This window comes from Agelaius tricolor, unplaced genomic scaffold (genome assembly GCF_023055355.1).
Source record: "Agelaius tricolor isolate 1412-34295 unplaced genomic scaffold, bAgeTri1.0.p SCAF_3, whole genome shotgun sequence".
Classification (NCBI taxonomy): domain Eukaryota; kingdom Metazoa; phylum Chordata; class Aves; order Passeriformes; family Icteridae; genus Agelaius; species Agelaius tricolor.
The window spans coordinates 14,306,347-14,326,253 of NW_027269263.1; the positions used below are offsets into that span (position 1 = coordinate 14,306,347).

Consider the following 19,907-nt stretch of genomic DNA (forward strand, 5'->3'; position numbering starts at 1 on the left):
CACTGTAAAGTCAAAGAGAGCATTGAACAAAGATAGGCAGGGGAGTCTGCTAACCCAGGCCACTCTCTGTGCGAGCATAAGGAACCAGGTTTGATTCAAAGGGCACTTTGTAAAAAGTCGTAGCACTGACTTAATGGAGCACCACCTAAATATCAATTTCCTTCAGCCAAGGCTGGATTAGTCCCAGAAAGCTAAGCTCTGATGTTTACACTTGCATGTCATGAAAGCAGAGGGAGAAGGTGCCAGGGCAGGGCTAAACCAATTTTTAATGTTTTCCAAGTCCTTTTATGTCAGTCACAGATCCCTTACAGTCAGTGTTGTGGAGATGCAGTCTAGTCCCAAACCCCGAGGGAGAATGATCCAGAAATGCATGTGCCCACTGATTCATCAGCTGGAGCTCTCTGCTCCCCTGAACAGCTGCAGTTATCCCCAAGATGATGTCAAGGGGCAGGGTGAGGTGGGAAAAGGAAGGAAGGTGGCTGTATGGCCACCTGAGAGCCCTCCCTGAGGATGCTGCCCTTAACCTGGGCTGCAAGGAGAGGTTATCCCTATGGCCCTTTGCCCTCCTGCTCCAGACTGCCTGGCCAGGGGGGGAGAAGGGCTGTGCTGCAGGCAAGCACGTCTGGCAGGCAGCTCCAGTGGGGTGAGATTGCTCTGTGATAGATGGGACAGCAGGGAACTCTGCTGCAACCCCTCACCAGTCATCCCCTCTGCCTTTGCTCAATCTAAATTTGATGGAACTGATCATTTGGGTGAGGGCAGATATCAAAGCAGACTTTAAGCCTCATGTGGCACTATAGTTGCACTGGCTAAGAACGAATTTTGGCAAAGCACAGGGCTTTCTGGAAAGTGGAGTCAGGAAAATGACAAGTAAAGGGCCATGTGATTGTTGCCACTGATCCTTCTCAGTAGCCATTTCATTACATCACTATTTTTCTAACTAATAAAGGTCAAACTGTATTTTTTGTTTTAGATCTATAGTTTCTCTTAAATTAAGGGTATTCTTAAGCCAAGAAGCAGCAAAAAGGAGATTCATTTGCCTTATGGATACCACGGCAAACTTAGTTCAGAATTAAAAAAACAAGGAAATCATTATATCCCCAGCCTCCTTAAAAAGGGAGAGAACAGTGAACAAGAAGCCAAGATTATTAGCAGGCAGAAGAAGAAAAAAAAAAAAAACCAAACCAAATTGAAGAACAAGAGCACTAAGAGCCTTTGTTCCCAGGAAATCCTTTTAAAGAATTGAGGAGACTCCAAGCGATGCAGCTGTACTTCCTGTGACCTGCTGCGCTCAATTTGGGAACACTGGGAGGGTCACAGCCTGGGGACAGCTCGGTACAGCCACGCTGCACACACAGAGAGCTCAGCACAGGAGCCCCTCACACCAACTGGGACATCCTGGGCTGCAGGGGCAGGGAACCACGCAGCTTCCCAGCTGTCCTGCAAAGGGGACCTGCCCAAGTCACACGTGGTAGGAGGATTCCCTCAGGACTCACAGCTGGGACTGCTCAGCCCTTAGAAAAGGCAGCTCCAGGGAGACCTTAAAGCACCTTCTGGGGCTACAAGAGAGCGACTTTTTACAAGGACATGCACTGACAGGGCAAGGGGAAATGGCTTTAAACTGAAAGAATATGGAGTGACATTAGAAATTAGGAAGAAATTCTTCCCTGTGAGGGTGGTGAGGCCCTGGCACAGGTTGCGCAGAGAAGCTGTGGCTGGTCCTGGATCCCTGGCAGTGTCCAAGGCCAGGTTGGATGGGGCTCTGAGCAACCTGGGATAGTGGAAGGTGTCCACTTGGCAGGAGAGTTGAAACTGGGTGTTAAGATCCCTTCTAACCCAGGCCATTCTGTGATTCCTCTAGAGCAGAGTAGGCAGCAGCAAGAGACAGCAAAGCTCTTTAACAACACCCAGTAAATAAAACACCAACCTCGCTCCCAGGGTTGGGCATTTGTAAGAGAAATAGCACTACATGATAATTCAGTTCATGATGAACCACGCTGCATTAGCAGGCTTCTTGCAAGGAAAAAGCATTTGGAGATGATACAAGCAGCTATCCACACAATACACTTCATAAAGCACAGCCCCAGGAACATCACTTGATGTATTATGGACAGGCAGAGCCACTTCTGAGGCAAGCCAGACTTTGAACAGCGGTGCAGCAGGAGGGGAGAGTACGGGCAAAGGGAACGACAGAACAGGAATGCTAAACTGCTGCAGGACTTAGATAAACAGACTGATTACCAGAGAGTTTGTCTACATTTTAGAACTAACTCTAGCACTCTCCCTGACTTGCCCTCCCATCTACATCTTGAATTTGAACACAACGCTTAACTTCAATTGGCAGGAGACACAGGCAAATGTTTGATTAAGCACATTTAAGCAGTGCCTAAGCATCACTGCAGGCAACCAACACTCAGGGACCCCAAAACTCTCCAAGTATTCCCCCAATATTTTCAACACAATTCCATCATAACCTGTGGACAAACTCAGAAAGCAATGCAACATTTATATACATATTTTTATATGTTTGTTTTAAAAGTTTAGTGCGGTATATAATTACAACAGAGCTTTCAGACCCCTTGGCATCCTTAAAAGCACACCTACTGCTATCCAGAGCAGCATTCTTCCTTCTAAGGATGCCCAAGATGGTTCATGTTTGACTCATTTGAGAGGGATCAGCTCCACTGGAACACACAGCTGAGAACACCTCAGCCGCTCACCATGGGAAGAGTGGCCAGACAATCATTCAGCATTTTGGGCACACAAGCCCTTCACTGCCAGCAGGAGTCAAGTTCAATATATATGGTGAGATCACTAGAGCTTAACTCAGTTCTGAAGGACATCAGCATGATAAAAATGGGAGGAGAGGCTGCCAGTCCCCAAGGAATAGCAGGGGGAGGCAACAGTTGTGCTTGCCTATAGCAAGGAGGCATTTCACCCCAACTGAGACGCCTTGAGCTGGAACCCAGCCAGAAAGCCCAAATAATAGCCCTTCTGCTCACAAAACCACCCCTGAATTCTGATTGTTCACAAGCTGTCTTGAACACAGTTTTAAACTCATTTAAAATACAATGAGGGGAAAAATTCCTGCTTCTCATCACTCAGAGAAGATATTAAAGCAATGTTTTCTTCATTCCTGCTTTGCCTGGGTTTCATTACTCATTTTCCAGCTTTCTTCAAAACTGACAAATTTTAAAGTACAGGGGTTTTATGTGTAATTTTTTACTTTGTCCCTGCACAGGATGTCATTAGAAGTATGAAATAATTAAGCACTGCATATGCACAGATATGAAGATTTTGCTTTTACCTTGATTAAGTATTTGCTTTGTTTCTTTAAATCAAGCAACTTGTGTCTTTTACAGAAAATTAAATTAACACAAAGTATCTTTTAATAATCATAAGAGCTTTCCAGCAATTCAATTTGTAAAATGACAGACCAGCATTCTGCATCACAGTAAGCAGTTTATCAAGCTGTTTTGACAGCAGATCTTGTTCAAAGCCTTGTCCAGAAATGTAACACTACCTCCTACTATTGCAGGCGTGCAGTGACAGAAAACAGCTATGCAGACACAGCCAAGCACAGGCTCTCTCTTCACGACATTAAAATCTGGAAGTCTGTCTCTCTACCAGCTATGGCCCAGCTAAGCTGCAGCCAGGACCAGCTCTGTGAAGACAAGTTAACACCGACCTGCTTTATTCTGTTTTCCTGAAAACGAAGCCAGCTCTGCGCTGCCGGAGGCCCCAGCCTTGCGTAGGAGGGAGCCTGGTGGTTCCACTCCCAAAACCTGCACGAGGTCTTGGCAGGGACTCCTCAGCACAGGTCAGCTCACAGGATGCACACACGAGAGGAAGAGATGCAGGGAAAGACAGCATCAAGGTACGGAAAGGACTCGAAACCACAAAGTAGCTCAGGGGGAAAGGCTGCTACGAGTGTGTGAGGAAATGCCCCTACCAAACCCATAGAACATGGCCAGGGCCAGCAGCCCAAACCACAGGAAAGGTCTTGCTGTGACACACTGACCTCTTCACATGCCACTTGACCGGCAGTGCCTCCCCAAAAAGTGTTGCTTCGGCTCAGACGTGACTTCTGTCTGCCCTCATCCAGCACAAAGGCTTCAAGAAGCCAGAAAAAAGCCCTGATAGCTGGAAAGCAGTGAAAATAAGGAAGGCAACCTCTCCCAGCCTCAAAGGCAATGAGTGGTGGAGTTAAGAGCCCAGTCTGGCCCCATCCACACAGCAGCAGCTCCAGCATGAGCACAAGTGGCTTTTCAGCAAACTCTGAAACATGAAGCATACTCCAAACAAATATTCCTCAGGGCAGAAGCAAAACAAAGATGCATCAAGTGAGACTTACGGGACAACTACTTTCACTCCTGGGTTCATGGGCTTTAGCCTATTTTTAGTAAGCTTCCTTTGCAGAAACAACATCTCTCCCCTCCTGTACATACACAGCTGGACAGGAATCCCCACAGCCTGGCCAGCAGCATCTGCATTTGGCTCCACAGATGTGAATTGCAAGAGGAAGTCTAGAGGGGAAGCCTCCTCTCTGGAATTCCAAACACAAGTAGTTAATATGGTCCAAGTGCCAAGCAGGTGCCAAGTGCCAGGAGGCACTGCAAACCCTCCAGAGAAGCACAGTTCAAGGCCAGAACAAACTCACCTGCAAAATTACACTGGTCCATCTCTTGCCTCCACTGCTCCCAGCACACCTTCCTGACCAGGCACATCTTTGTACACTCTGTTCTTTGAGAGGCCTAAAATCCTCATTGGGAGAAATCTGTCCACTCCAAAGACACAAGCCAGCAAAGCCCCATGACTCTGGGAGCTGTCTCTGGCTTCATCCAGGGAAAATCATTCCAGCCTACAATGGCTCCTTAATGCCACTACACCTGGGATGTCCAAAACACCCTCACCCCAGAGCTTGGAAAAGGGGGCTAGGGCCAGAGACAGTCCCAGCAACACGTTTTTCACACTGTCCTGGGGAATGCCAAGCTTCCCATTGGGAGTCTGGCCATGAATCAATCTCCAGCATTTCCTGAGCCCCACCAGAGGCTCAGCAACAAGAACAGGGCTGTCACCCACTCACTGGAAAGCTGCCCTGACCAGACTGCTCTCCCCTGCCTTCCACATCCCTGCCACATGCTCCATGGCTGCAGAGCACCAGGAGGATGCTGGTATAAAGACTGGCACACAAAATCCCATCATGCAGGCAAAGCAGCTCCAGCTTGGCCCACACTAGCAGGACACACAGCCTGACTTCTCCCTCCTCCACAGGGAGGAGTTTGCAGGTCCACAGATTCACCTTGCAGGTCCACAGATTCACCTTGAGCAGCCCCACAGATTTTTAGTTACTTTAGTTCATCTCCAGCACTCCTCTGCCTCCCTGTACCCATAGTCCCCTCCCAAAAATCTGCCTCATTTCCCACAAACGCCTACACAGCGAGCTTGGCGTACTGGCTTGTCTCAAAATCTCATCAGGCCTCAAGCAGGGACAGCCAACTTTCAGAGGAGGATTCATGCTTCATTTTTCATAGTCTCAAAGCTATGCCACATGTTGAGTCTGTGCTGTAACCTCCTGTTTATCAGGGAACAACTAACAGTTTAATTTGGATTAATTTCACGTATGGCTTTTATCAGACCCGGCAGAACCTCTGGCTGCCCTCACACTTCTGTATAAACACCAACAAAATCCAGGCATGAGGGCCTGATACCAGAGGAAAACATCTGTCTCAAAACTCTGCAGCACAGGCAAGACAGACAGGACTGAAGGAAGGACACCACAAATTACAGCACTCTGAATTTCCCTGTGTGCCTGTGGGAGGGCAGGGACATGCGCTGAGAAGATGGACCCCATGGCAGGCGGCACTGCCAGCTTCAAAGGCCAGCAGGGTGTCCTGCTCTGCAGCAGCTCAGGTGGGGCTCTCACCACCCAACAAGCCCAGTCCAGTCCCCCTACATTCCCTGGGGGCCCTGCTTCCCTGCCCCTCACTTCCATGCCCAAGGACCTGAGCAGCAGAAACCCCACCATCCCTTTGGTACCAGGGTGTCCTCCTCCCTTCCCCAGCCATACCCCTAACAGCTTGCCCAGACTGGGTCTCCATCCCCAACCACTTCTCTCTTCCAAAAACACGTGGCAAGTCAAACAATGCAAGGTGGAACTCTGACTAGAAGCAGAAATGGTACTTTCATTGGCTCTAGGAGGTTTTTAATGGAAAGCACTCCTATTTCTCACTCTGCTTACAGCAAGTAACCTCACTAACAAATGGATCCACATCCTAGGGCAAAGAGACCACAAAGTAAGGCTCAGAGGGAAGGTGGTAGGACCTCATTCCTCCCTTTTAACAGACAAACAGAGACAGACTCCCTGTTTTGCTCCTAAATGCACACTCTGCAGGAGCTACATGAACATAGCTGGATCTGAGGAATGGAAAAGTTGTTCCCTCACCATGTGCAACAGCAAAGCCAGGCCTAATTACCACAGCCATAGGAAAATTATATAGAACATTTTTAGTAAGAACAGAAATTAACTGCAATATCACAGCCAAATTCCAATTTAGCATCAGCAGTCCATCTGGATACACTGTCCTAAACAAATGGGTGGCTGATCCCAAACTACCACATGTGCTGTAGCTTCCCTACCCTTTTTAGTTATAGAATGAGCTGAGTAGGGAGGGACTCACAAGGATCATCAAAGTCCAATTCCTGGCCTGCACAGGACAGCACCTAGAATGCCTCCCTACACCTGAGGTTGTTGTCCAAACGTTCCTGGAGCTCTGGCAGCCTTGGGGCTCTCCATTCCCTGGAGAGACTGTTCAGTGTCCCACCACCCTCTGGGGGAAGAACTTTTTCCTGATACCCACCCTGACCCTGCCCTGACACAGCTCCAGCCATTCCCCTGGGCCTGTCCCTGGTCACAGATCAGGGCCTGCCCCTCCTCTTCCCCTCGTGAGGAAGCTGCAGAACGGCTGTGAGCTCTGACCTCAGCCTGCTCTTCTCCAGCTGAACAGACCAAGTGCCCTCAGCTGCTTCTCATGGGGCTTCTCTTCCAAGGCCTTCACCATCTCCAAAACTTTCATTTGGACATTGTCTGAGAGCTTCAAATCCTTCTTCTATTGTGGCTCTCAAAACTGCAGAGTCCTTCCCCTCCAAAAGAGGCACGGATAAACACCAGCATATCAAGGCAAGCCCCTACAGAAACATCCCCTTGTTCCAACTCCTTCTGCACGTCCAGGTGCTCCACAGTCAGCTCAGCCCTGCCTGAACAGGGCAGGCACAACTCTGCCACCTGTTTTACTGCTGCCATGGCCCAGAGTGAGGCACACACACATGCCAAGCAAACACCTCTGTTCTGACAACTGCATTTCCACACAGCACCAGGTCCCACCACGAGCAAAATTACTACCTAGGACAGCACAGGAAAGAGTGTCAAACAGCTTCTCTGCACAGAAACACAACAGGGAGAGACATCTGTTGCAAGAAAGCCAAACACACAGCAACTGCAGTTTTTGTTCATCATATCTCTGTGGTATTTTCACTGGTGAATGAATAAATCATCATTTACAGCAAAAGCAAGATTTCCAGTTGGAGGTTATTTACTTTCACCTCCATCACAGCAGCCCTGGCAAGCCAGATGATGTGCAAGCCAAGCAGCAAGTGCTCGCATGCTGGGAACTGTTCAAACAGGAATAATTCAATCTTTTTGTAGTTTCACCCTGGCTAATTTGCCACAAGCTGTCTCTTTTCAGATGTTACATGAAACACGAGGAAAAAAACCAAGCTGGATTAAGCTTGTCCATTTACAATCAGTTCATCTACAGAGAGTTCAGGTCAGTTCATTTTCTGTGTTAAACAAATTCATTTTTTTAGCTTCACAGGGTTAAAGGAACAAAAATTTATTGCAATAACCAAACATTGCTCACCGGACAAGCTTGCAGCGATTACTTAATTAATGCAAACGATTTTCAGTCTGCGTGCAAGGAATGCATGGGATAATTCCAGGGCACTCTCTTCCACTAGCATTTTACAAGTACTTTTTAGGTAGCTATGGAGACGTTACAGCCTTTTTCATTTTGCTGTCATAACTAGACAGCTATTGATTTCTTTGCAAAATTCCTTGGAAGAGTGGGGAAGGGAGGAGGAGTTTCAAGCACTGTGAGGTCTGAGAGCAACAAGCTGAAGAAAATTTCAGAAGAGATTTCAGATGGAGACATCAGCCCAGAGGCTCCTCACAAAAGATAGCCTCGAATCTGGTCCTGCTTTGGTACTTCTGCAAAAAAGGAGGTAAACATACACACATGTCACAGGGATTGTCTTCCAACAAACTCCAAAAGGAAAAACATTTCCAGCTACCACTGCCATCACCCTGCAGAAAAGGAGGCCCTCCCCAAGGCCAGGCTGTGGTTTTGCTCACCCACAAATCTCTCTGGAGGCATGGAGGACCTCCATCCTCATAGTGATGCTGGGCTACAAGATGTTTCCCTCTCCCTCTGAGCAGATTACATGGAAATCTCATCCCTGACACCCCTTGCAGGTAATCAGTGCCCCCTCTCCACCCCCAGCAGGCATTACAGCTTTGTGATGGACAGCTCTGCATTTCACTCTCCTTCCAACAACAGCCCAATGCTGTGAGCTCAGCAGCTGATTGTGCCCAAAATGATGCCAAGAGAAATGCCTTTCACCTTACTAACCCTTTAAGAGAAATCATTCCTGCATATGCAGATTGAAGACTGCACCCCATGAGAAGAGGAGACACAGAGAAGTCTGAAATATGAGATACTTGACCTGGAAAACCCTGTGTCACACAGATAAAGACATGCAAATAATCATGGATTTAGGTCTTGCTCAGAAACTCCCTCAGTAATGAGAACAACAGATCTGGCTCTGAACAGATACTTCCCTTTGGATGAAGCAGAAAGGAAAGCCTATTCAACCAAAACATTTTTCTTAAATTCACCTTAGACCCAGCCACAACAATGGAGCCAGAACCTGTAGAATTATCTCTACCACAAGCTGCAGGAAGTTTACCAGCACCACCCTGAAAATAAATCTCATCTCCACGCTGTTTACAGCCTCATGACTGCTCACCAAAAGACACTCAAGCTCTTCTGCAAATGGAAAGAGACCAAGATGCTGCTGCTGCAGAACAAACCCATGACTGCCCTGTCCACCTAATGGCCATCCAGAAATGCAGCCACATCTTCAATGCTGCTTTTTTGACTCTTGTGAAGGCCTGAAAGGGAGGAAGAACTAACCATCCTCTAAACTCTCCAAGAAGCTGGCTAAGGACAGGCAATGCCACGGGGAAGCCCCAGGACTCAGCCCATCTCACAGCCAGCTGCTCCCAGATGTTTCCACCATCCCAACACTGCCAGCAGCATCCCAGCATTAGAGCAGTACCACAAATCTGGTCACACCAGCCACCAGCAGCAAGCCATGAGACTGCAGTGTCCCCACACCATGGGGCACAGTCCCAGCCTCAGCCACTGCTGCTGGATGGCTGCATGCCCCCACCAGGGCACTGGGGAGGGAGGGAGGCACATCTGCACCCCAAACCCAGCCACAGGCCTCCCACTCACCCAGGGCAGGGCACACACCTCCCTAGGATCTTCCACCAGCACAGGCTCCAGTCCTCCCAAGGAGAGGGCAGGGAGTGGTGCAACTCCCCCACAGCATCCAAAGTCCCACTGCACATCCTAAAGATAGTCCAGAAAATCCAGTTCTGTCCAGCACCATCAGAGATTGCAGTGGCCCTGCACAGCCTAGGAGGTCCAACACCAGCTCCACCATGAGTGTGGAAACCTCTGAGAAGATGCTTTTGGTTATGACCTGTTGGTTACATGTTTCACATCCAAGAGAAGATGGACACCAAGTTAAGCCAGTATATGCTCCTTCTGGAGAAGAAAACAAACAATAAACCAAACAAAAATTGTGTGATATAAAAAAAAAATCCAGCCTTTCTTTATAAAAATACAAATCAAATTTTTAGAACCAATTTAAGCTCAGGCAAGAAATATAAATATTCATTTCTGAACTTTCCTCTGTGATGTTTCCTTTTACAAACATAACAAATTAAAAGTGCTGTCACAAATTAAACCAGCTTTGGTTAAGTGGAGGGGAAAAAAATGCTGATGGCTCTAAGATCCAACTGACAAGCCTTTTCAAGTCTGATGCAAAATCAACTCCCCAGGGATTTAAATTAAGAGTAAAGAAATATTTTCCTTGGCTTAATCCTGGTTTGGAAGCAGGACAGAGGATACTACAACAAAGCCAGCACCTGAATCCACCAGGAGCTACTCAGCTGCCACAAGCCTTTCCTGGAGATCAGCTGCTCAACACACCCCCCCTCTTCCTCAGCAAGACCCTTGCTCCACCGTACCAACAGCTGTGGGCAGCAGTGGGGAACACTCAGTGTGCCCTGGCTGCTCCAACCTCCTCCCTCCCTCACTGTAGGCCACTAATGCCATGACACTGCCTATGATGAACATCCAGGTCCAGGAGAACAGACATTTGAACTTGGTTCTTGAGGGAAGTCACTAAGGATGGCTGCCTCAGCCTCCAGCTGCAATGTGGGGGTTCCCCCTCGCAACACAGAGGTCCCCAGGGTGTAGATCACACAATGGATTTGTCAGCTATGGGATGGAGCACCTTGCTTTTCCTGGGGAGGATAAAATGTCTGTCTGGTTCTTCCAAAGGAAGCTCTGTGTACCATCCCTCCCCCACCCCTGAACAAAATCTACCAGAGATGCTTCCAGTGCACGAGGAAGAGCAAAAAAGTTGAGCATCAAGGCCATCAAACCACCACCTCCCACATGTTTTCCAGCTTGGAATGCAGGTTCCAGCACCAGGAATGTTCCTTGCTCCCACACAGCCACAGCCTCACCCACACCCCAACCCCTGCCTGCCCCAGCATCCTGCACACAGCAGCTCTCAGAGACAGCACACTCTCCCTGAGGCTGGGGATGGACAAAGATGAATCGATCCTACTTTTAGCACAGGTCTAAAACCTAAACCAGGAGAACAGAGGAGATGGATGCTTCAAGACCTGAGAAATGTTCCAAAATCATGCAAAACACAACCACACAGCTGACATCTATGAATACCTGCTCACCTGAAGCGGCGTCGACTACAACACTCACCCTCGCACTGAGAAGATCCCAAGGCATTTGCTCCCTTCCCCTGTCTCCACAGCACTTCTACCATAGGAGCAGCCCACCTGAACCAAGCCTGAGAACAGACTCTGACAGTCTCCATATGGCCGGAGGGTTTTTTACCAACCCATGGAAGCTGTGTAAGGACATGGCAGAGCTGCACAGAACCGGAGATCACAAGGGCTACAACCAGGTGAGATCATAACTATTTTTCGAAACACACCCACAGCTCAGGGTGTTCTCACAAAAAGGTACTCTCACCTGCTCTTCAAGACAGACATTAATTAGCAGCACTACACTGTGCAGAACCTTAATTTGATCCTACAGACATCTTCACATGCCAACCTCATGACACCCAAAAACATGGAGACCAGCCTCCAAACAGGATGCAGGTCCTTCTCCCCATCCCTTATACTCTACATGACCCGGGCTAGTCTAAATAGCTAATTTCCTTCAAAAGTGCTCACACCTTTGCCATGTTTCACAAAGGCTGTAGTTCTGTCAGAACTTCTTACCTGGCTGTAGCTAATGAGTACACACACTCTAGAGAGAAAATGTGAAGCCAAGATTCAGCAAAACAGCCTCTCTGGATTACTCTTGACTCTTTGGACAGACTCAGCCCACGAAACACAAAGCTGGGAGATAACTAGACCCCCATGGCCATGCCTGCTGACAGAGCAGATGGACAGCTGTGTGCACAGCTGCCACAGCACCAAGGAAAGGAACTGCCCTCCCTTGTCCCCAGAACAGATCCTGGTGCTGATTGGGTAAATGCATGTGTGTTCTTGTTTCTCTCCTCCATAACAGAGCACAACAAGGGAAAGATTTGAGAATGAGGAGGTTGGGGGAACGGTTGGTTGGCAGTTTGTTTGCTTTTACAGTTATTTTGCAGTTATTTTTCTGTTACCAACTATAAACTGTGTGTTGTATCTCCCTTCACAACCACAGCAGTGCCCATGAACTATCTGGGGTAAGTTCTACACTGACATATAAAATATGCCCTGTTTTCCCCCATGCTTTTGCTTCAGAACTGATCAGTCTGAGACAAGGCAGGGAAGACCAGACCATTATACTTTCCTCTTATTTTGATGTGTCTGTAACAAAGCAAGAAAGCAAAGTTCTTCTCCCAAATCCATCACATTTGGAGCCATGAGAACTGTTGGATTTCAAAGATGCTGATTCATACTAGTGGTTATCAGATTTTTCCCATCTGTGACACAATTTGACAGCTGGCTGGCAGCACAGGGTTCTCCACTTGGGAGTTCAGATGCTGCAGCAGCCGGCTCCAGTCTCAGCCTTCAGTTCTCCACTAATAAATATTTAGGGGAAAAGCCCATAAAGAGAGATGCAAGTGCAAACTAACTTTTGCATCAGCACACCTGACCTCAGAGACTTTTGCGTACAGGTACCATTTGGCAAGGGGATTTTATTCCTGCAAGAATTACAACCCTGTGCCTGCTGGAATAGGGATTACCATCAAAATGTAAGCCAAGGGCTGCTAAAGTCACTGGGTTTGTTATTTTTATCTCCTCTCAAACAGCACAAGCCAGAGACTGCTGAAGTGGCCTCTGGTGCTGTTCCTTGACACAACTTGCCTGCTTAATGAGGCAGAGGCACAGAAGGGAACAGGAGCATCCTCACCTTACCACAAACAACTCCCCCCAGCCAGCAGCTCTGGGGAGGAGCTCTCTCCAGAAATATCAGCTCTGTCAGCACGAAGGGACCAAGCACTCCACAGCAGGAGCTCACAGCACTCACAGCCAGCAGATACATTGGTTTGGCAAGGCTGGATTACACAGCCCAACATTTCCCAAGTTCTCCACCTGCCTCCCTCATTGCATTGCTCCAGGCTGGGGCAGTGGCTGCAAAGTGCCCAGCAGAAAGGACCTGGAGGTGCTGGTCAACAGCAGCTGAACCTCATCCAGCACCTGCCCAGGTGGGCGAGAAGGCCAATGGCTGCTGGGCTGGGCCAGCAATGGTGTGGCCAGCAGGAGCAGGCCAGTGACTGTCCCCCTGCTGTGGGCACTGGGGAGGCCTCACCCCAAGGGCTGTGTCCAGTTCTGGGCCTGGCACTGCAAGATGGACACTGAGGGGCCAGAGCGTGTCCAGAGGGGGGAACGGAGCTGGGCAAGGGGCTGGAGCACAAGTCTGATGAAGGGAAGCCAAGGGACTTGGGAAAGGGGCTCAGCCTGGAGAAAAGGAAGCTTGGGGGGATCTTCTGGCTCTCTACAACTCCCTGACAGGAGGGGGCAGCCAGGGGAAGTCAGGCTCTGCTCCCAGGGAACAAGGGACAGGACAAGAGGAATGGCCTCAAGATGTGCAGGGAAGGGTCAGGTTGGACATCAGCAGGAATTTCATCATGGAAAGGGTGGTCAGGCATGGAAGGGGCTGCCCAGGGAAGTTTGGAGTCCCCATCCATGGAGGTGTCCAAGCAAGGACTGGACATGGCACTCAGTACTCTGGGCTGGGTAACAAGGTGGGGATTGGTCAAAGGCTGGGTTCATTGACCTCGGAGGTCTCTTCCAACCTAACAAATGCTGTGATTCTGTGATTAATGATAAAGATGACCCGGCAGGGGCAGCAGACAGAAAGGCTTCAGCTACAATGGGCTGCAAAACTTGTATCTAAATATAGTTCCACTGAGGAAAGAAATCAGCTTTTTACACAATTGGTTTATCTTAGCCTTTTAACAGAAACAGAAGGCCAGCCAATGGAAAAAGGAGAAAGCTTTAACCCAGCACACTTTCCTCATGTACTGCAGGAGTCACAGAGGAACAAAGTGCTCTGGAAGCTAAAGGACACCAGGAAATTGTATGTGCCCATAGCAAGAGCAATACACAGCCTGAGCAAATTGTGAATCCATCACACTGTGAATCCAGTGTGATGCTTGGATTATTAATTGAAAATTCCATCCTTTAAGCACAAATAAAGTACTGTTTTGGCAGCAAGCACTACTAGAAAAGTAACAAACAGCCACTGTCTTCAGTATGAGCTGAGTCAATACACAGGTCAATTTGTGAGAGAGAGGAGAGGAAATAAAAGGGAGAGAATATAAAAATGCATCATTCCCTACATCTCAAGGTAGGTTCCCAGCTAAGCACCCTCCCTAGGGAGAGAAAGATCCAAAGCAAAGATCCCACCAGAGACCTACTGAGAGATGTCAGGACTTACCGTGATCTCTGCTGAAGTCACTTCAAAATGGAAACACACAACAAGTGCAGATAACAAACACATGGCAAGAGCAACACTGACCTCTAAGAGGACCAAGTTTTCATTCTGGATTAGATGTTGACTTTTCCAAACACAGAGAAAGAAGTGCAATCTCTGGGGAATAGCACAGAGCTTTTTCTGTGTGATGCAAAGGTTAATGCTTGCAAGCCAGACATCTACAAGGGGCTATCTGTGATTTCTGAAGCTGTCATTAAATAATCACCCTGTCTTCACTCAGCCAGGCTGGGAATTTATAGTAAATGTTAAATAAACATTTGGGCATAAACACCAGCAGTAAGCACGAGGCAAGGAAACAGTAGTTCACCTCTCCTGGGCTGGATTCAAAAGCAAAGTCACTAATGGGATGACTAACAGGATCTCACAATTCCTGATGGGGGAAGGGGTTCACTATTCAGCCTAAGTACAGGAAGGTATTAGTAATTTTACTTCTGAAGGTATTAAGTGTTTTTCTGTATCCTTAATGCACAGCTGCATGCACACATTCCACTCAAGAGGAGTGAACACAACAAAACTTGCCTGAACCTTCCAATAAACCTGTTCCTTGCTTCTGTAAGTTTAGAGATGTGGTTTGGCCAGGCAGAAATGGGTCAGTTCATAATTGCACACTTGAAAGCAGCCACATAACTTCAGTTCTGCTTTGAAACCCTGACAATCACCAAGGTAAGTGCAAGAAGAAGCTGTCTCAGATACACCAACCTAACTTGCACATCACCATCTAGCAGCTGAGGCAAAAGTTACCAGCACCTCCTTGAGGAAGGGCATGCAAATTCAGCAGTGGGACAGGGGCTTTACTGACCACCCCTAAAACCACAGGATGTTTTATCACCCACCTAAATCCTGCCTAATATTTGGCTCCTACTTTCTCTGTTAAAAACTACTGCAAAACAGCAGACTCCCCAGTCAGAGGCATTTGGGGGTTTTGCACTCCTTTTGAACCACCTCAGGAGTCAGGGATGTGTTTTTGGAACATCTGTCCCGGATTTGGGATCCGGGCCCCTCTCCATGTTCCCCCCACCTTCCCAGAAAAAAACACACAAAGCACAACAAAGAAAATCAGTCAGTTCCTCCAAGGAGTTCACAGCAACTCCCTGGTGCTCAGCAAGCCAAAGGCCCGGTTTGATGCAATCGCAGCAAGAAGAAAGTGACTAAACCTTCGCTGGTTTCAAAGCTCTTCAGGGGAAGGATTTCCACTTCCCTGAAAGTGTTCCTTTAGGTGGGGAAAGAAACATCAGAGAAGCCCCACCTGGATGGATTCAGGAGACTAAACCTCCTAAAGGACACTGCACGAGCACCTCCTCACTCACAGCTCTGCCTGTCCTCAGGCCAGCCTGAGCTGGCCAGTGAGCAGTGACCAGACTTTGTCCTGCTCATCCAGGGACCAACGGGACCAGCCAGGCCGGCAGCACCACCTGGCAACCTCAGTCTCCTGGGAATGGCTGTCATTTCAGGAATGTTAACAATTACCCTCCTGTGGCCACGGGTCACAGGCAAAGCCTCCCCTGCACCTGCACAGACATTTCCAGCGGCTCCCCTCTCCTTCCTGCGGTGTGTGTCACACTGCCCTGGCAGCACAACCCAGAAAGGAAACGGGACTCGCATCGAAGGAGGAAAAAAGGTGAAATTCACCACGGTTCCTGCCCCAAGGGACAGCCCTGGCTTCAAGGTGCTCCACCCTGAGTGTCAGGGACAAGCAGAGCCTGGATCTGCTGCAGACACAAGTGCACAGGACAAAGCAACTTCAACATTCCTCAGCACAACTCTTACACCCAGATGCAGCAAAGGGATGGAATCCCAGGGCTCAGGGCAGGAGATGGGCTGCCAAAGAGGGAACCTGCTCCTCACAGCCAGGCAAACAGGTGGGGCTCCCGCTGCCTTCAGGGAGCAGAGAAACACCAACTTTGCCCTCCTGCCATGGGAACATCAATCCTCATATGTGAGCACCACAGCACAGCACTGACAGTCACTGTCACTGCCAGCAGCTGATCTCTCATACAGCTTTTCAAGAAGCTGGGCTAAACCCAAAACTCCACTGGGATGGGTACTAAGCTAAAGTAGGGAGTGCTCTGGCTCTTCATTTCTTAGCGATCTGAAGAAGTTCAGAGGCCAAAATCTTTGCTGCACTTGGAACAGAGAGTTGAAGCAGATTTCTGCTTTCCTACTTTCCAGAACACCTCCCAAACCAACCTGCCATGCTGCCTCACTGAGAGCACCAGTTCTACTGAAACCTCTACTTACATCCTTCACAAATGTAAATCCTCCAGATACAGCTGCTCCCTTTAACAGAGGCAATAAATGCCGAGCTGACACTCTGGGACATCTCCCTCCCCAAAGCTCCACGGTGTAAGCATGGAGAATATTCCCACTCCGTGACCCATTTCTGCTGTTTACTTTTCGGAATGCAGCGACTCCTGTATTGCTCAACGCGCTGCCGGTGCAGTCGCACAGAGCCGACCCACGGTGCTGCTGGCAGCGGCCGTGCCCGGGCCGCAGTGAGGAGAGGAGAGCCTGCAGAGCCTCTGAAGGCTCGGCACAGCCAAGCCCAGCCTGGAACTCTTCCTTGCGCTCCTCACTCACACGAGGGAGCACACACGTGTTACAGCACAGCCGAGCGTCCAACAGCAAAGCCTCCCTCCCCCCCAGGAACAGCCACGGAGGTGCAAAGCAGCTTTTTACAGCTCCAGCTGCACCCAGCCACGGTGCGAGCGAGCACAGCGATTTCAGCCGGGAGAAGTCACGGCTCGAACAGAAACAGACCTCGAAAAAATAATTACAGGATGTAAGAACCCCAGGCCTTAAATCAAACCACATTTGTTAACTCTAGATAAAACTCATAACTGCACTTTCACAGCGCCAGTGCCTGAAGCGTCCTACTAGAGCCTGAAAGATTAAACCAGAGAACGCCAACCTCTCCCCAGAACTTCCCGAAAAGTTCCCTCAGGTCCGGCACAGAAACAAGGCACAGAAGGTCGGGAGCGCTGAGAGCACTGGGAGGCGGCGGGGGGACAGGGACATGCAGGGGGGACCACGGACACGCAGGGGGAGCAGGGGGCTGGGACACGGCACGGGGACAGGGACACGAAGCGGGGACAGGGACACGAAGCGGGGACAGAGGCTGGCGGGATGTGGCGGGGCGCGGGGACAGGGACACGGCACGGGGACAGAGGCTGGCGGGATGTGGCGGCGCTGCCCCCCCGCTGCCCCCCGCTCCGGGCACACGCGGCGCTCCCGTCCCCGGGCCCGGGCCGGCTCCGGCCCCGCTGCCGGGGCCCCGGGCCTTGGCGGCGGCAGAGAAGGAGCCGCCGGGGCAGGGCACGGCGGGGCTCATCCCGCCGGGACACCAAGTTGCCTCAGTCGGCTCCGAGCGGTCTCGGAGCGGGTCCCGCGAACTTCCCTTACCTGCGGCCGAACCGCGCAGAGCCCTCCGGGGCGGCCGCGCCTCCGCCGGCTCCGGGCAGCCCCCGCCGCCGTCCCGCCCGCGCCGCTCCGCTCGGTGCCCGCCCCGCTCCGCCCCGCTCCGCCCGCGGCCCCGGGACCGGCCCCGAGCCGCCGCTCTGCCCCGCCCGGCCGAGGCACCGCCCGCCGCCGCTGCTGGGGCCGGCCATGAGGGAGCCGGCGTGGGGTGGTGCGAGCGGCCGAGTTCCCAGTGCCCCTCACGGGCAATCCCAGCATCGCTGAGGCTGGAAGGGATCTCAGGGATCACGGAGCGCAGCCCGTGACCGAACAGCGCGGCGCGAACCTCACCCTGGTACCAAGCGACACGTCCAGGCTTAGAACACCCCCAGGAACCGCGACTCCGCCACCTCCCAGGGAGCAGCCCAGGGTGTTCTGCCCGGGACCCGGTCTTCCCTGCCCACCTCGGGATCCCGACGAACGTCCCCGAGTGTCTGCTGTGCTGAAGCGGCCAGAGATCCCCCGAATCGCTCCTCGGCAAGGGAAGGGGTCTGGCCGCGGCCCCGGAGCAGCGAGCCCGGTGCTGCAGCTGGCAGGAGGCAGCACCGAGTGACACCCTGGTTAAATCTGCAGTGCACCCATGCCAGCGCTTTGCCTCAGTGCTGAGCATTGGTGCAGGTTTTAATGCACCGATCCTTGCTATATTTGCACGAGCGTTACACTCTCATTTATACAGTGTAAGGAACTCGGTGCACTCCATCAACAGCCTCGCAGCCACGCCAAAAACCAGCCTTGGCTTTACCAGCTCCATGGTAGAAATGCCTGAGATGCTGCTCTTTCAGCAGGGGAGCCTTACAAGTATCAGACCAAGGGGTTCAGCCAACTAACTCTCAGTTTTGTTTGGAGTTGACTCAAAGCTCTTCCCATCCCTTCTCCAAGAGCTGGGTTAGAGAAAGCTTTTCATGTTTTGTTCATGGAAAAGACAATTTGATTGTGCTCTGTTTCGGACCATAACATGCAAAGTGGAAGTTTACATTCAAAATGGGAAAAGTATTGGTGACATGTTGAAAGCAAACATTTTGAATTCCTAGCAAAAGTGGGAAGGTATCATTTGCTTTTTAAGCACAGTTTGCAAAGAGGACAAGTTGATCCAAAACACTTTTTTTTCCTGGCAAGTCACCAGCCCGTCACGTTGTCCACACAGCTCCAGTGTGTTTCAGGTTAAACAGCAGGACTAAGTTTCAGACTATGAGAAAAGAAAGGCAATTTTAAAATACCTGGGTTTCTTTGCTATCTTCTATTTCTAGTACCTCTGTTTCAAAACTTTGATGCCTACCTATGGTTTTGATGCTCTGCAGTTGGTCTTTTTACCCATTTTCCTCAAATTTTCATCAGTTCTCCAGCAAATGTTACCAGTTTGCAGTCAGCTGATGGGTGAGTGCTGATCACACTCCAGGTCACACCAGGCTGAATCACGGGGATCCCACTCCAGCACTCCATCCTTCCTGAAATGGCTGGGCTTGGACTTGCCCAAGAACAAGCACTCAGAACAAATATGGATCTGCTATTCTTCAGCCTTTGTTTTTGAACTGAATTTTCTCTTGATTGTGTTTTTTGCGCTTTGAATTTTTAATTCAGAAAGTGAAGATCTTTATTAAAAAACCTAATGCAGAAGGGCTTCATTTGTCAGGATGGCATGAGAGAGATCTCTCTGAAAACAAATCTCAGCAGACAGAACATTTCAAACAACTGTTTGGATTCTTTCATCAAAGAAAATACCTTTGCAAGTTAAGACAAATCTCTGATAAGGCTTTCTGGTGTGCTGATCTCTCATCTCCCAGAATAGCGTAGCCCTTTTTGCTCCAGGCTGGTTTGCAAGGAATGATTGATTTTCTCCACCTTTGTGAAAATGCAGCAACCTCTGAGAAGGCAAACAACTTGCTGGTCCCTCCTGTGAAGGCTTGGGGAGGTTACAAGGAGTAAGAGCATTTTCCAGCATTGTTCATTCCATGAGGAGGTGAAGGAAAAGAGTTTTTCCATCACTTTGCACTGGGAGCACGCACTGTCTCCCTGGTTACAAATCAATAAATGGCATTAAGCCCAGTATTTCAAGAGCTGTCAGAGGCATTTTGAAGGAGC

The 19,907-nt window shown here is 49.8% G+C and overlaps 1 protein-coding gene across 1 annotated transcript in view; it reads right to left on the reverse strand.

Moving 5' to 3' along the window:
- PPFIBP1 (PPFIA binding protein 1) overlaps window positions 1-17,904 on the reverse strand; it is a 102,057-nt gene extending 84,153 nt beyond the window's left edge. The window contains exon 1 of the mRNA XM_071422573.1: window positions 17,775-17,904. The gene's annotated coding sequence lies outside the window, so the exon portion shown is untranslated. The remainder of the gene's footprint in view (window positions 1-17,774) is intronic.
- Between the last annotated feature and the right edge of the window lie 2,003 nt (window positions 17,905-19,907).